The sequence below is a fragment of the Lissotriton helveticus genome, chromosome 2_1 (assembly GCF_964261635.1).
Source record: "Lissotriton helveticus chromosome 2_1, aLisHel1.1, whole genome shotgun sequence".
In the NCBI taxonomy this organism is placed as follows: Eukaryota; Metazoa; Chordata; class Amphibia; order Caudata; family Salamandridae; genus Lissotriton; species Lissotriton helveticus.
Window position 1 is genome coordinate 698991684 of NC_136059.1, and position 14343 is coordinate 699006026.

A 14343-nucleotide genomic window follows, 5' to 3' on the forward strand; every position below is an offset into this window, starting at 1 on the left:
TCCCTGCTGCTAGGATCACCTGCTCACAGCAAGTCTGCCTACTGTTTGTCATGTGCTGTGTTCTTATTCGTGTCAACAAAGTTTCAACTGAGTAAAGGAAATGTACGATTAATGTATGGTACATAACACTTTCTTCCCTTTGTTCAATGGAAACACAAACAAGTGCAACAGGTTTCAAACATCTCGGAAGATTTAAAGCTACTGGATCCGATAAGGCTGAAGGATATGCAGTGGTCACAACAGTTCACCATGCTTCTGTGCAAAGGCTGATAATGCATATCCACTTTTGTCATGACAAATCAAAAAGTTAATAAGATTATAGTTTTGTATTCCTAGTGCTGCATGACGTAAGCTTGCTCTTAATTTTTTAAGTGCTTTGTAGCATTTCTTCGTCAAACTGACCAGATCTTGTAGATCACTATTAGTCAGCCTTACTAAAGGCTTCGTAATCAAGGAAAGTTTGGAATTCACTGACAACAGAAGACATCTGAAGAACACAAGCAGCTGGAGTTTGGGTGCCCATTGGGTTTGGGAGCAGGGCCTGCCCAAAGGCCATGTGCAGTGGGGTTTAGGCACCTGGAGGCTGAGCCCCGTGGCCAACTCCTGATGGATACTGCCTAAAGCTGTGCTCAGAAGAGTTGCAGTGGCTGAATATGATTTAAAACCCCAGAAATTCACTGAAAAACACAAAGGTGAAGTGACATTACAGTTAGGCATGCTAATAATCTTTTACCTTACATTAAAACATCATCAGAAATTCACTGAAAAAAGGTTAAAGTAGTTGTATAATTAGTTATGGTAATCAGAACATATCATATGCTAAAAGAAACCTTGAAACTTAACCTGAAAAAAACAAATGTTCAAATGAAGTTATATTTCGGTGGTAAAATAACACAAAAACTAAAGTGAAATCACCCAAAAAACACTGAAATTCATCCGTTATAGTTTATTAAACTAACCATACCTTGCACTTGCAACATTTCCTCTTAAGTGTTGTAATGCTGCTCCAACTTCTAATGACTCAGTGCTAGTGCAGCGGTTCAACACCTGGCAAGCTTCATTTTTAAAGTGTGCAGGTAGCATTTAAATCTCAAAAACTCATTCAATCTCCTTGGTTCAATTATATTTCATACCTGATACATAGTATTTCATGTGCCTTCAGTGTTTTGCTGCATCTCCTTTAGACTGTGTTAAGGAACTGTTTCGTTCCGGATGTATTTAACACACTTCAACCAACTAGCCTTTGATCGCATCAGAATGTGAGAAAAATGTGAAATTAAAAAGAAATAATAAAAAGAAATCCACATATCAACATAAGTGTAGAATAAAGCAGTTGAGGGTTGAGGACGGATGGTTGTATGAAAAAGACAAACAGATCAGTCTATACAGGCCTCTTTTGTTAGAATGCATTGTTGTTTAATGGTGCAGAGCAGGCATATCGACGGAGAAATATCGTGGGACACTAATATTGCCGCCAAAATATTGTGGGTAATTAATATCGACAACAAAAATATAGTTGACAAGAATATCGACTGACAGGTAAGTAATATCGATTATAAAAATATTGGTGTAATAAATATCGTTTACAAAATTATAGTTGACAAAAATATCGATTTATTAATAATGTTATGTATTTTATTGTTTCTAATGAGAATTGTTTGTCATTTTATTATATGTTTTAGAATTTTACTAGTTATTAATTTATTTTAAGTTTAATTCTGTGTTTTTTAGTTCTGTAGCGGGATGTGGGTTTATAGGGGAAAAGGGTAGGAAGTAATTTAATTATATAGATTTAAATAATAATTTATAGTAGTTAATTTTTTTTTTTATTAGAATTTTTTGTTTCTAGTTCCGTTGTGGGTTATGGGTTTATAGGGTAATAGGGTGGAAAGCAATTTAATTATATAAAATTATTGAATAATTAATGTGTTAATTGATTAATTAATAATTGTCATGAGCACTCATGTCTTAGTTTATGCTAGACCTTCTGAGTAGACAAACCAGGGTAAAGATCTAGATTGCATTTTATATTTTGAATAGAAGTGCCAGTATATTTTGTGTGTTTAGTGTTAGCTGGAAGTACATATTGTATTTTTCTAAACATTATTTTTCTGATCATTTGATTAAGCATAAGCGCTAGAGGTATATTTTATATTTAGGTTCATTTAAAATCCCTAAGGAAGCACAAGCGCTTGAGTTTGCATTGTATTATTGGTTCATTTAAATATTCCACGTAAATTGAACATTGACCCAGGACTTGAGTATTAATTCATGTGTCAACTGTAAACACGTGGAAAAAAGGAGCCTGAAAACCGACGCGAGCGACCAAAGGTATTTAAGGCGCTCGCATCGGTAAACACACGCTTGGTCTCGTCGGAAACCAGAGGCAGCATCAGCACTTACCTGAAGCTCCATCGAGGCTGCGGTGCAGGCATTTCGGACTTCTCGTCTCGGTCGCTTTAACTTTCAGCTCTCTCAGCTTCCCCAGGCTTTCCAGGCGTTCCTGACATCTCCGCCCTGTCGCATTTGGGTAGCGTCTTCCAGACTTCCCTGCTCCTTCTGCTTGACTGAATTCTAGGAGAGAGCTTTCTTCGTCCAGTGATTTCCTTGGTCTCCGGCTTCACCAACACCTCCGAGAGCACTGCATCCTCTTCCGGTCCCCAAAGACTTCCTGTGCAATCTGAAAAAAAAGCACAGATCTGTGAAAATACAAAAACTTCCATTCCTGGTGAGTTATTTACTTTAAGACTTATTGCAAGGATTAATGCATGCATGTTTACTGAATCTTGAAGAGATCATTCAAGTGAAGACAGTGAGAACAACGGACATTAAAAATCCTTGATAAAACAGAAGAAGAGACTTTTATTGTTGCTCAAAGACTTAATTGAGGGGGGGCGTGGCTAAGCGCCCGTGACGGATGGCAGCAGCGGGGTGAGGCTCCGTCTCCATCGGGAGATTTCGGCGGTTCCAGCCCCTCTCCACCGCAATGCTTACTTGTACACGGCAGCGGACCCCTTCTGGCGCCTGATACACCGCACGCTGAGCACCAGCTCTTCTTCCCGGCAAGGCGGGCTCCGTTTTCCTTCGGTCGCGGCTCCACCACTGCCGCGACCGCCATTTTGATGCCTCAGCCGGCGCCTGCCCAAGGAGCGCGCCTGACACGTCGTCACCGGCAATACAGTGCACAGCTCACGGAAACATCCCATAATTACAGGAAATGACGGCGCTTCATGATTACATGGCCAGGTGACTCTCTTTTTCTTCCGGAATTATCTTTTTTCATTTTTATTCGAACTCCAGCATTCTCCTCAGCTTTGGTGGCCATTTTGCATGTTTCACTGCTTAGTTCAATTGCCACTCATGCTATTCGTCACATATTGATCGGAATGCGACCATTTCTTCTCATTTGCTCCTAACTTGGGTTGGATTTCACCCTAGTTCCTCCTGTCATTGCCTCTGCTGGGTTTTCCTCATTCTTGCGCAGTATATTTGCTCTACCCATTATTGGAGATTTCTTTTATTGTCGCTTTCATGGCGGAGGGTCCAGGCAAAACTCCTAAACGCAACTTTGTTAAAAACTCAAAGCTATTCACTGCGTTGGCTCAATTAGAAGCCTCTGCGGGTACCTCCAGCTGCGACCCCTCTCTCAACATGGACGCCCTCCCCCAGCCTGGAGCGAAAACCACTCCTAAGAGGGTGAAACACAATCCCCCATCGCCCCCAAAATCACCGACTGCTATTTCCATGGAACTCCTTCTTGAGGAAATACGAGCATTGCGTCCATTTATGGAGGAGACTAACTCAAAGCTGCAAGTTCTAACTGACAATTGGTCGTTAATGGATACCAGAGTTTCTCATGTGGAAAAGGCTGTATCTTCTCTCCAGGAAGCCGCTATCAAATCAGTACATATGGATGGGAGACTCTCCACTCTCCAGAAGCAGGTGGAAGACCTTGAAAACAGGAATAGGCGCAATAACCTGCGTCTTTACGGCCTGAAGGAAGGTTGCGAGGGGAATGACGCCATTGCCTTCTTCAAGTCCTTCTTGCCCAAGCTCCTCCATCTTCCTGAAGGTACTTCTCTTAACATTCAGCGCGCACACAGGCTTGGTAGAGCACCTTCCAATACTTCTCCTGCGACAAAACCAAGAGGCGTCATCATGTACTTTCTTGAGTATACTGATCTGCTGAAGGTTCTTTTTGCGGCTAAAGCAATACCTCACTTGAAATGGTCGGACTCCACCTTGTTTATTGCTCAGGATTACGCCAAAGCTACTGCCTCTCGTCGCAAAGAATTTCTCGACATGAGACCAGAACTGCGGTCCATCGGCGCCAAGTATGGACTCTTTCATCCCTGTTTATTCAAAGTTACTTATAATAACAAGACAATGACTTTTGAAGATCCTCTTCGACTACGCAGTTTCCTTAATTCCTGTGGTTCGGCTGATATGGAATTTTCTGGCCCTTCTTCTTCCTTCCCGCCATGACTTTGTTGCTAACATTTCCGGTCTTTTTTGCTGTTTATGATATTTTGTTGTTTCTCTAACGTTATGATATTTCTTCCACAGGTTTCTCAGTTACTACATGGCCCTGTCGATCTCAGTTTGTGCTGGTTTATTCTTGTTTTCCAACTGTTTAATCTACCGTTTTTCTTCTGTTATTTAGTCGTTTGCTTGTTCTAATCTCAATGTTTTCTTTTTCTCACAGATCATCTCATTGTGTGCCGTCGTGTCTCTCCGATGGGACGTCCCGTGACCCCGTTTGCTTGTCCTCCGTTGGTTGGCCTTTCCCCCCTCCTCACGTCTCTCGTCTCCATCCCTCCCCTTCTGTTTCCTGTTCTTGAACATCCATCCCCCATCATTTATTGTAAGTACTACCCCATGTTTTTCTTATCGCAGTTTTTTCTCTCATGCTTTACCCTTTTAGTACTTCTCTGCCTGTTTTCTTCTGTATACTTTCCTACCTTCATTCCTTTTTTCACTCTTTTCCTTTTTGAATTTTTTGAGGCTTCCCTTCACCTTTGCTCTGAACTTTCCCCTTTCTTATTTTCTTAATGTCAGTTCGTATTGTCTCTTGGAACGTTAAAGGTTTACATTCGCCTATTAAGAGGCAAAAGATACTTTCTCACCTAGCTAAATTCAATGTTGACATTGCCTTTTTACAGGAAACCCATTTATCCAACAGTGAGGCTGCTAAACTCCAAAGAGGTTGGGTGGGTACGTTTTTTTCTGCCCCTGGTGATGGCAAGAGAAATGGTGTTGTCTTGTTAATTCGTAAATCTTTTACTCATTCAGTGTTACACTCTGACTTTGATCCTGAGGGCAGGTGGTTATATGTCAAATTATCCTCTAAAGGTGTCCCTTTCTCCTTGCTTAATGTGTATGCACCCACAGGTGGGGATCCTATTTTTTGGAAGGCGTTTGCTTCCCGTATCACCGATTGCATGGATGACAATTTCATTTTTGCAGGTGACTGTAACCTGCCATTGGACCCCTTTTTGGATAGACGCTCCAAATCTTCATTTGTTCCTAATAAATCACATAAACTTTTTGCCCACGCCATTTCCCAACACAAATTAATTGATGCGTGGCGACTTTGTCATCCAACCGACGAAGAGTTTACATTTTATTCCCCGGTTCATCACTCCCAATCCCGTATTGATTATGTATTTCTTTCCCACCATCTCTCCCAATCCCTCACCCAAGCGGAGATAGGTCCTATAGTTTTTTCTGATCACGCTCCTGTCCTTATCAACACTGATTTTTTACCGAAATCCAGTGGTCCTAAAAGGTGGCGCTTTAACAATACCCTCCTCACTGATCCCAAATTTACCACCTCCTTTACTGAATTTACTAATGAATTTTTTGTTATTAATGAGACCCCATCTATGCCTGCTCACGTTGTCTGGGACGCTTTCAAGGCAGCTGCCAGAGATTTTATTCTCAGACATGTAGCGGCAAAACGTAAAATAGCTCGTCAGCGCACTAACGATCTGCTGTCTCAGATTAAACTCCTAGAGCATTCCTACTATACCTCTCATACTTCGGAGACTCTGACAGCTCTCGTTACTGCAAAAATGAATTATAATAAACAATCCACTGATGATGCTTCCCTGTACTTACTGAAATCCAGCTCAAAATTTTATGGTGGGAAAAATAAGGCGGGGAAAATTCTCGCCAATTATTTGAAAGTGAAACAAAATAAGTTGAATGTGGAGTCTGTTTTTGATATCAATTCAGTACTGCAACATAAAGATGCTGACATCCTGGAGGTATTTTCACACTTCTACTCTGCACTTTATTCTTCCGGCACTCAACCCTCTGCTCACTCTATTTCCTCTTTCTTATCCAGCATCCACCCTCCTTCCACCTTTCCTGTTGATTTGACCTCCCTTGAAGTTCCCCTTACCATTCCCGAACTCCGCACTGCACTTCACTCACTTAAAAAGGATAAAGCCCCCGGCCCAGATGGCTTCACCGTCGAATTTTACCAACACTTTGCAAACCTTCTTTTACCCAAACTTTTCCACCTTCTCAACTCCTTCAAGACTAGTGATGCCTCCTCAGGTACTTTCTCAGATGCTTACATATGCATCATACCGAAGGAAGGTAAGGATCATCAACATTGCAAGAACTATAGACCGATTTCCCTTGTAAACATTGATTATAAAATATACGCTAAATCTTTGGCCATTAGACTTGATCCTTTTCTTCCAGGTCTCCTTGGTCCTGAACAATCGGGCTTTGTTAAGGGTCGTTTTATCTCCGACAACACCAGGCTCCTTTTCAATGTCTTATCTAAATCCTCACGCTTCAACGGTTCCTTAGCTGCTATTGCCCTAGACGCCGAGAAGGCGTTCGATAGAGTAGAATGGTCCTTTCTTTTTTCTGTGTTAAAATGGTTTGGATTTGGCCCTAACTTCATTTCCCTTATTTCCCTCCTTTATGCAAACCCTAGAGCAGCGGTATGTGCCAATGGTCTCATTTCTTCATTTTTTCGTCTCGGTAGAGGAGTTCGGCAAGGCTGTCCTCTCTCCCCATTTCTTTTTAACCTAGCCCTGGAACCTTTCTTATCCAGAATACGTCAGAATCCGACCATTCATGGCTTCCCTCTTGCTCAATCACAGGTTAAACTTGCTGCCTATGCAGATGACATTTTGCTCTTTTTATCGAAACCGTCGGTTTCCATCCCCGCTTTCCTCGCTGAAGTCCACACTTACTCCCATCTCTCCGGTTATAAGCTCAATAGTGACAAGTGCGAAATCCTGCCTCTCACCAAATTCACCTTTAAACCCGATTTTGCTGCATCCACATTCACTTGGAGCCCGGCTCATACCAAGTATCTCGGTTTGCACATTACTCCTTCTATCCCAGATACTATTTCACTATGCCTTACTAAATGTTCTCAAAAATTGTCTGACCTTACTTCTAGATGGCACCCCCTATACCTTTCTTGGTGGGGACGTCTCGACACTATTAAAATGATGCTCTCACCAATTATCCTCTACACCATTTCTAATTTACCGATTTCCATTCCTGCCAAATTTTTCACTAAAATAAATTCCATTCTCTCTGTATTTTTATGGTCTGGTAAGAGACCACGTATGTCGCTATCGCGTCTCCGCCTCCCCAAATCGGAGGGTGGGGTTAATTTCCCTAATTTTCCTGCTTATCATAAAGCTTTCCTTCTGAAACAGGCAGCCGTTTGGCTCACAGACCCTGCTGACCCCCTTCCTCTATGGGCTGACCTTGAGCGTCTTTCTCTTTCTCCCTTTACCTTTGCTGAGTACTTATCCTTCTCGCGCAAACCCCAATTTCTGTCCACTCCAATTCATAAACATACCGCGAAACTACTTTTGGCCAAGACTCCGGCCCCTCCCTCCTCTATTAAAGAACTTCTAGCCACCACAATATGGTATAATAATAGCATTCTTATCAAATTGAAACCCATTTATTGGAAAACTTGGCGGCAACGTGGTTTAATCTGGGTCTCCCAACTTTTCACGGGATCTGCCTTCACCCCTTTTCCAGTTCTTCGTCAACTCTTCTCTCTCCCTGCCTCCTTTGTCCATAAATACGCCCTACTGAAACATGCAGTTATGTCTGCCTATGACTCTCTCTCTAACTCTATTTCGACTACATCCCCTATCACTCCCATCTCTTCTCTGCATACTCAACTTCGCTCTCACCCATCAGCATCCTCCATATACCATTCCTTTTATGATCCACCATCGCCTAGGCCCAAATCCAACATTGAAGAGCAATGGGAATCTGATCTTGATGTCTCGTGGCCCACATCCCTGTGGGACAAAATATGGACCAAAATACGCAAATCTTCCAGGGCGGCCTCTCTCACGCAAACCCTTTTTTCCTTTACAACCGCCTTCTTTACACGCCATCTCTCCTTCACAAACGTTTTCCCCTGACCTCCGACCTCTGCTGGACTTGCTCTAACCCCAATGCCTCACTCTTCCATATGCTTTTCACATGTCCTTCTACGCATGCTTTCTGGACTAAAGTCTGGAACCAAATTAACTCTATCTTTCATACCTCCATCCCCTTTTCTGTCACTGACATTTTCCTTGGTTCACTTTCCTCTTCTTGGATTGCTGTTGATGCAAATGTTCATATTGTTGATTTATTGTTGGCTGTTGCGTTCCAGCAAATTACTGTTAATTGGAAAGACTCCAAAGGCATTACTTTTAAAGCTTGGTGGTTTAATGTATGTTACAACCACAGACTAGATACTGCATTTGTTTACCCTACCTCCCTAGCTCCGAAAAGACTTGCAATGTGGCTCCCCGTTACCCTTTACCTAGATGCATGTGCCCAGCGCTCCGTTCACATATCCCCAGTTCAACAAGAAGTTTCAAAACCCCCTTGAATAACCTTTTGTTCCTTTTTATTCATTAATGATTATTTATTTGCATATTTGTGCATTGCCTCTAATGTTATGTAGATTCAATGATTGTAATTTTACAGTTTTTAGCCTCATGGTTATCTCTCTGTATTTTTCTCCTCCCCTTCCTCCCTTTCCTTTTTATCCCTCCCCTCATTTTATTTCACCGTACTTCCTATAATGCTCTCAGCTATTATTCATGCCATTCTTATAGTTTTTCTCTTTGTATACTATGCTGACATTATTCAATTATTTTAATAAACTTTTCTTTGAACTAAAAAAAAAAGACTTAATTGAATCTGTGCATTCACACTTTGAGGACATATCTTCCTTTTATATGCATATGTGTTGAGGTAAACTACAAAGGTGTTCATAGGCATTTCTAGTAATCTTAGAAACCAGGGTTTGTGTTTTCAAACATTTTGTCTCCTCTTACAGAAATGGCAAGACGAATTCAGAAGCAGTTCAACTCTATGTACAAGAACCAAGAGAGTTTTTTCAGAGAATCTTTAAGCTAGGTACATGTGTTAACAGTGATAACAAGTGATGTTGTTTAAGGTATTTGAGCTCATTGCAAGGTGATTAGGATACTTACCTGTAACAATTTTGTGTTCCTTTAGACTTTGTAACACTGACTATCAAGGGCAACTTCCACCCAGAATAATTAGAAGGAGGTCTCCTGGTATGCAAGAGATACCAGGTATCTCAAGAGGACTCTCTTTCTCTCTTTCTCTCCCATTTCCCCTTTCCCTTCGGGGGCTTTCTGAGAGGCAGAGTGTTAAGTTGTTCTGGCTCTTGGGGAGTCCTTGGGTGTATTGGGGTTCGCTCATCGTCATGAAGAGCAAGAAGTGCAGGTGAGCGTTTCCCTTGACAGAAGACCAAGCCTAAAAAAAAAAAGCAAAAAAAAAAGCAATAACACTCTTGCTGACGACGATCAAACATGGAATTTTCTGTGGACAGGTTACAACTCTCACAACTCACAGAAGTTATCAGGGGGTTGCAGGAGGAAATGCAACACTTGAAACAAGAAAACCAGACACTTAAGGAACAACTAGCTAAAAGTAGATCAGGATTTACACAATGGAGAGATCCCAAGTTTTCAGATAATCGCCCTGTTTTAGCTGCTCCTAAGTTTGTTCCTCAGTCCCTTTCTTCTACCACAAAACAATCTGAACAAAACCTGCAGGTAACAGTAGTCTCCCCTACTCTGGTTCCATTAGCTAACCCTGAGCGTTTCACTGGAGATAGTTCCCGGTTTACAGCCTTTATGAGCCAATGCCAACTACACTTTCTTTGTAAGCCTCAAGTTTTTGATTCTGATTCTGCTAAAACGGCATTCATGATTTCCTATTTAGGTGGGGTAGCTGCTAATTGGGCTACCCACTAATTGATTCCAATGGCCCTCTTCTACAAAACTTTGATAACTTCAAAGATACTATGACACGATTGTTTGCCTGACATGTTTTTGTGCAATCCAGCCATAACGAGCTCCTAAATCTCCGTCAATTCACCAAAGACCTTCTTACTTACATTCCAACTTTCAACAGACTTCTTGCTGAAACGCATTGGCCAGAGGAGAAACGTACTTCCTTATTTTACAGTGGTCTGAGAGATGACCTTAAGGACTCCCTGGCTCACATAGTAGAGTTACCTGAGGATTATACTGACTTTGTCGATCTGGTTGTCAAGCTTGATCATAGATTAAGAGAAAGAAAAAATGAAAAAGTCAAAACAGATTTCTCCCTTTAATGTTTAAAGTAGATAGAAAGAAAAAATAACCAAATAATAATGAACCAGAGCCTATGCAAATTGGAGGTGTGCGGGGACCACTGTCTCAAGAAGAAAAGGACAAGAGACGTAAAGAAAAACGATGTCTTTACTGTGGTAAAGCAGGGCATTTTGCCAAAGAATGCACAGCTAAAACACAGAACAAGAAAAATATCGCAATATGCTCTACCAGAACAATTAGGGTCGGGAAACTAATCCTCTCGGAGAAAGCAGAGATCGTCTCTCTGAGGAAAAAGAGTAAAAAGATCTCCAAAAGCATAATAAATATCACAAAAAGTACCCCAAGATACATGATGTTACTTATGACAATCATAGTCACGATCCAACAAAGACATATTTTACCAATTCTTCTAGACTCAGGAGCAACTGGAAACTTTTTCGATATCCAGTTAGCACAAAGGTTAGGAATTTCTCAAGTACCAAAAGCAGAACCAGAGCCAGTCAGAGCCATGGATGGCTTTGCCCTATCCTCTGGTTTAATCCGATTTCATACCGCTCCCTTGACCATTGTGAGCAAAAATGGTCATACAGAACAAATAATGTTTGCCTTAATTGAGACCCCAACTTTTGGAATAATTCTAGGAATTCCTTGGCTAGAAAAACACAATCCGAGCATTGATAGCGTTCAAAGGACAGTGAGGTTGGATTCAGCCTCTGTCGGAATAATTGCTATCAAGAAGCACAGGATCCTATTTACCCTTTACATTGTGCTTGCACAGAAGCTAATCTTGACATTTTACCCAGCGAATATAGAGACTCTGTGTATGTCTTTGATCCAGTCCAGGCTACTAAACTTCCACCCCATAGAATATACGACTGTAGGATTGATTTAATACCTGGGGCTCCTTTACCCTGTAGTCGTATTTATGCCCTCACAGAACCCGAGACTCAATATCTGCGAGAATATCTTGATGAACTCCTTGAAAAGGGGTTTATTCGTCTTTCCGTTCCACTGGTATCTTTGCCTGGCGAAGAAATCCGGAGATTTAAGGGCTTGCATAGATTATCGCACTATAAATAAGGCTACTATCAAAAACCGATACCCTCTTCCTTTGATCCCTGTCCTTTAAATATTTCATGTGTTTAGCGTTACCTGGAAGTACACATTGTATTTTTCTAAACATTGTATTTTTCTGATCATTTGATTAAGCATAAGCGCTAGAGGTATACTTTGTATTTAGGTTTATTTAAAATCCCTAAGGAAGCACAAGTGCTTGAGTTTGCATTGTATTATTGGGTCATTTAAATATGCCACGTGAATTGAACATTGCCCAGGACTTGAGTATTAATTCACGTGTCAACTGTAACCACGTGGAAAATGGGTCTTGAAAACTGACGCGAGCGAACTAAGGTATTTAAGGCGCTCGCATCGGTAAACACACGCTTGGTCTCGTCGGAAACCAGAGGCAGCGTCAGCATTTTCCTGAAGCTCCATCGAGGCTGCGGTGCAGGCATTTCAGACTTCTCCGGTCGGCCGCTTTAACTCTCGGCTCTCTCGGCTTCTCTAGGCTCTCCAGGCGTTCCTGATATCTCCGCTCGGTCGCATTCGAGTAGCGGCTTCCTCGGACTTCCTTGCTCCTTCCACTTGGCTGAATTCTAGTCTCCTGGAGAGAGCTTTCTCCGTCCAGTGATTTCCTCGGTCTCCGGCTTCACCAACACCTCCGAGAGCACTGCATCCTCTTCCGGTCCCCAAAGACTTCCGGTGCAATCTGAAAAAAAAAAAAGCACAGATAAGTGAAAATACAAAAACTTCAATTCCTGGTGAGTTATTTACTTTAAGACTTATTGCAAGGATTAATGCATGCATGTTTACTGAATCTTGAAGAGATCATTCAAGAGAAGACAGTGAGAACAACGGACATTAAAAATCCTTGCTAAAACAGAAGGAATGACTTTTATTGTTGCGCAAAGACTCAATTGAATCTGTACATTCACACTTTGAGGACAAATCTTCCTTTTATGTGCATATGTGTTGAGGTAAACTACAAAGGTGTTTATAGGCATTTCTAGTAATCTTAGAAACCAGGGTTTGTGTTTTCAAACATGTTGTCTCCTCTTACAGAGCTGGCAAGACAAATTAAAAAGCAGTTTAACTCTAGGTACAAGAACCAAGAGAGTTTTTTCAGAGAGTCTTTAAGCTAGGTACATGTGTTAACAGTGATAACAAGTGATGTTGTTTATGGTATTTGAGCTCATTGTCAGGTGAATAGGATACTTACCTGTAACAATTTTGTGTTCCTTTAGACTGCGTAACGCTGACTATCAAGGGCAACTTCCATCCAGAATAATTAGAAGGAAGTCTCCTGGTACGCAAGAGATATCCGGTATCTCAAGAGAACTCTCTTTCTCTCCCATTCCCCCTTTCCCTTTTGGGGCTTTCTGAGAGGCAGAGTGTTAAGTTGTTCTGGCTCTTGGGGAGTCCTTGGGTGGATTGGGGTTCGGTTGTCATCATCAAGACCAAGGAGTGCAGGTGAGCGTTTTCCTTGACAATAATAGTTTAATAATTAGTTGTTAATTAATTTCAATTAGTCAATTAATAATTAATTATGTTATTTGTTTTATTAATTTTAGGTGTGTGTTGTCGTGTTTATATGTGTAAATGGTGTGAAGGGTGGTAAGCAATTCATTTTTCATTGATGAATTATTAAATGTTTTAATTAATTACCATTAATGAATTAGTAATTATTAATTGTAATTGTGTAGTTAATTTTAGGTGTGTGTTGTGGTGTTTATATGTGTAAATGGTGTGAAAGTTGGTAAGTAATTAATTTTTTTATTGATGAATTAATACATAATAATAAATTAATTTTCATTAATTAATCAGTCATTATTAAATTTAATTGTGTAATTAATTTTAGGTGTTTGTTGTGGATAATATACTGTTAAATAATGTGTGATTAATTATTTTTTATTATCTTTTTTGATAATAACATATTTAAATGCATATATTAATTATTTAAATTTAATAGAAACGTTGATGGTTTTGTTTTTTATTGTTTTGGGATCCAGCGCTTTCCCTACTGTTGCACTCACTGGAGTGGGAATAGTAATTTTTACCCCTCCACTATCCAACGCTTTCCCTACTGTTGTACTCTGCACTCATTGGAGTGGGAATAGTCATTTTTACCCCTCCGCCACCCAGCGCTTTCCCTACTGTTGCGCTCACTGGAGTGGGAATAGTAATTTTTACCCTTACGCTATCCAACGCTTTCCCTACTGTTGCACTCACTGGAGTGGGAATAGTAAATTTTACCCCTCCGCTATCAAGCGCTTTCCCTACTGTTGCACTCGTTGGAGTGGGGGTAGTAGTTTTTACCCCTACGCTATCCAGCGCTTTCCCTACTGTTGCACTCACTGGAGTGGGAATCGTAAATTCTACCCCTCTGCTATCCAGCACTTTCCCAACTGTTGCACTCATTGGAGTGGGAATAGTAATATTTACCCCTACTATATCCAGCACTTTCCCTACTGTTGCACTCACTGGAGTGGGAATAGTAATTTTTACCCCCTACACTATCCAACGTTTTAACTACTAATGTTTTTAATTTTTTATAAAATGTATGTCTTTTTTTAAATAGTTTAATGGGTTAATTAAATATAGAATATGTTATTTTATTTTAAATGATTTATATATGTGTTTATTTTATTCTTCTATAATT